This window comes from Mastomys coucha, unplaced genomic scaffold (genome assembly GCF_008632895.1).
Source record: "Mastomys coucha isolate ucsf_1 unplaced genomic scaffold, UCSF_Mcou_1 pScaffold16, whole genome shotgun sequence".
Lineage (NCBI taxonomy): Eukaryota > Metazoa > Chordata > Mammalia > Rodentia > Muridae > Mastomys > Mastomys coucha.
Genome location: NW_022196898.1, coordinates 44,529,570 through 44,533,254, shown reverse-complemented (window position 1 = coordinate 44,533,254; position 3,685 = coordinate 44,529,570). Strand labels below are relative to the sequence as shown.

The 3,685-nt window shown below is 50.1% G+C and overlaps 1 protein-coding gene across 1 annotated transcript in view; it reads right to left on the bottom strand.

Annotated features, from left to right (window-relative positions):
* The window catches only part of Pdzk1 (PDZ domain containing 1), a 32,007-nt gene extending 28,675 nt beyond the window's left edge, over positions 1 to 3,332 (bottom strand). The window contains exon 1 of the mRNA XM_031374916.1: positions 3,062 to 3,332. The gene's annotated coding sequence lies outside the window, so the exon portion shown is untranslated. The remainder of the gene's footprint in view (positions 1 to 3,061) is intronic.
* Between the last annotated feature and the right edge of the window lie 353 nt (positions 3,333 to 3,685).

Genomic DNA, 3,685 nt, shown 5'->3' with positions numbered 1-3,685 from the left:
GGGCCTGAGACCCTGGGCTCCATTGCTAGCACCACATAAACCAGGTGGTGCATCGTGTGAGCTCTACTTAGGAGTTAGAAGGAAGAGAATCTCAAGTCAAAGGTAAGCTCTAAGCCTGGCCTACATAGTTTTCATGTTGGTTAAATTACACATTTATTGAGTCCTTTCTAGGCTACATACTATTTATGAATACTGAATTAAAACTAATAAGGCATTTCATGTAGGGGGTAAAAAATACTCTAGAAGGCTAAGTTGGTTTCACCTGACCAGATATGCAGAGCCTAGATTCCAATGTGAGGGTCTGGGTTCCTTCTACTCCCCAGCCTCAAGGGGATTCATTGTAGGTAGCGTGGGAAGAGGAAGCCATCTCCAATCAGAAGAGCACACATATCTTCATGTGACAGAATCACCTCAATGCATATATAGGATGAAAGAAAGGAAACAGGTCAGGTTAGACAACAAAGCACTTTGGACTCAGGCCTGAAGATTACAGCTGACATTTGTTGTCAGTGTCCCCATCAAGATAAGCTGCCTGCTAAGGAGGCACTAAAGTTCCTTGTGGTATTTTCACGCTCTGTAAATAGTCTGTACGGCTGATGGGAATCCCATGAGCTATTCCTGGCTTTTTTTTTTTGGGGGGGGGGGTCTTTGGTTTGTTTGAGGTTTTGTTGTTTTCTTGTTTTACTTTTGTGTTCCTGTGGTTCCACCCAGCTTCATCAATACAGTATCTGTTACTAGCCAGGTTCAGGCGGCATATGTTTCAAGCCTAGAGCAAATCTTCAGCGGCTATCAGGTAGGCAAGGTGTCATCATTCCTATTGCGAAGGTCAGGCCTCAGCCAGGCATCCCCGAGGTCTCCGAATCCCATACATCACAAAGGGAACTAAAGACCATTGTGATATAGCATGTAAGACGGGTGAGTATTCAACTTTCCCAACAGCAAGAACCCAGTCCCACCATACTTGGGTGAGGAAAAAAACAGAGGCTCTGGGAGTATCACATTGCACCTGAAGCACGGGCTGCCAATGCTCTTAACCGCTTATCCAAGGTGCCTACCACGTAAGGAGATTACGTTGAGCTGGGTGGTCTCTCCTGAGAACCAAGGGAAGGAGTTGCTGAGACTTGAAGGGGAGCCGTCTATCTCCATTTTACTATTCTCACCCATCTTCTATGCAAAATATGAGAGCATTTAACCAAGATGTGAGCAGAGAGGTCCACTTATTTCCTCATTTGGACAACCTGGCAGAGGTTCCAAGTTCCTCAACCCCCTCTCCCTAGGAGTTCTAGCTCCTTTCCCTCCACGCCAGCTTCCATCCACCCAAACATCCAGGCATCTATTCTGAACCAGGATCTGGCCTAAAAACCTGGGAACACAGCAAGTAACAGAGGCAAGGACCCCACCCTCTTGAAACATAAAGGCTCGGTGACACCGAGAGGCTAGCACAGGCTCTCCTGCTAACCGTGTGGGTGCCGCTTCCTGCTACTCCAGGGCACATTTGGATTTATTCATTTGAAGAGCAAAGCGGCTTAGATTTATACTTTCAGTCCCTTCAAACACATTCTCATTTATAATTTTATTTCCAGAACAACCTTTGGGAAATGGTGTCTGGCTTTCCTTCAACAAATAACAAAATTGAGGTGGGGTATAGATCTAATGACCTATCATAAGTGAACCAAGACCTGTGCTCTCTCCCTTGGGCGAGCAGCAGCTGCCTAGGAACATAATAACAGCATCAACAAGTCCATATGGCAGAGACCTTACCCCAGTCAAAGATGAGAACAATTGGCTCGGCCATAACCCACAAATTCAACGTCCCCTAGTCGCTTGTACGTGAAAGACCATATCGCTCTATGTGACTAGACAACAGTGACCTGAGGTGACAAGGGCCCTGTGCCTGATGGGTACAGGGATGGTGCTTTCTACACCAAAGCCACCTGAGAGTCTTCATACTCAGCCCAGGAGTCTCCAGAACCGATGGACCCTTAGGGAAAGACCCCAATGCTGGGAAAGGTGTTCCTCCCAAGCTTGCCTACACGCAGAAGCATCTGGAGGAGCCTCATAGCAACACAGCATTTCAGGTTCACACAAGATAGACACTGAGTCTCCCAAAGGGCTAACACTGTCTTGGGAGCTAGAAGCGGCACCGGTGGGAAGATAGTTTAGGCTGTGTGTTTTAGGGCTGGGCTGCCTCTGGAAGAATCTTCCCTTACACCCTAAATGCCTGGATAGTAAAGTCTGAAAAGAAACTTCCCATGGCTTGGGACGTCTGTGGTCTCAGATCTCTACACAGCACCCCCTCCTCCACCACCCCATCCTGTAGGACCTCCCTCCCCGCCCCAGGAAGGGAGCAGCCCACCAATGCCTTCATGAAGTAGAGCCTGCACACACCTCCAGTAACAAGAACCATGGCACCCCTGGAAGGCCGTCCTCGCCCTCCCTTAACCTGTGCTCCTGCCACCTCAGAGGCCTCCACCCCTTCCCTCAGTCACTTGCCAGAAAAAAAGAAAAGGGAAAAGTGGCTCCAGCCCAGATAGCCGGTCGCAGAGGCCTCCTCTTACCTGGGAAGAAGGATCCACACCGTCACTGGAAATTCTCCCTGCTGTGAGCACTACTAGTCTTGGAACTCACTGGACTTTGGACAAAGATTGATTTAAAAGCTGATGTATTTAACAGGAGCGTGTGGTCTGAGTTCAAGTGACCTCTGTCCTGCTCCCTGCCAGCTGGCAGGGTCCTAAGCTAGAAATGCTCAAGAGTCCTCAGCAAAATCAAGCCCTGCCCCCCACCAAGCCTAACAATGGGAGGGGGAGTAGAGAAAGGTAGGCAGGAGGCGCCTCAACCTTTCCAGTTCTATCCAATAAACAGAAGACTGGGTCACACCCAACCAATCCCCAACTCCAGTAGGAACCTCACTGTCCTGAGCCCAGGGTCAGGGTAAGGGCTAACCACCAGCCATCCTCCACACTCAGGCTGTCCTGAGAGCAAGACACTGCAGCCCCTACCCAGAAAGCCACCAAGAGGCCAAAGTCCCAGTGAAGGAAAAGCCCCTGTTCATGGGTCTTACCTGCACTGTCCTGGGAGCTCTCCCTCGCCAGCTCAGTGAGGGCCTCCTCACTTCTTTCTGGCTCTCTCCCCTCTCCCAAGGGCTGCTTCTGTTTTCTAACTACTGGTACCTGCCTTCCTCTTCACACAGTCTCTCAAGAAGGCAGCTGGGCAGTAGCGGCTCCCCTGTGGCCTGGCGTTGCAGATCAGGCGGATAGCCTCAGCCACTGCAGCAGCTGATCTCTATCAACCACACCCACACAAAACATCCTCACCTGGATTCTCAGCCCACATTCCTAATTCAGGGCAGGAGACATCTCACAGCCGTGAGACCAGGCAAGCCCCAGGCTGTGAGCTGGGTGGCCTCATCTTCCCTCCACTCATAAGAGTTGGCCATTTGTCTTCCCTGGGCCTTGGCTTTGCCCTCAACCCATGTGTGTGACCTAAGCCAGTGGGTAGGAAGTTTAGACTGACATCAGAGCCACTCCATCATCTCCAGCTGCCTTCCATCTTTAGGCTGTATTCTCTGGACCGCTAATATAACTTTCAAAGCTGTTAGGGTAGACTGGAGGTGGGGGGCGTCTAGGTTTAGGATCAGAACACCTGAGTTGAAATCCTGACTCTTCCAGTTTCCAGATGTCTGATC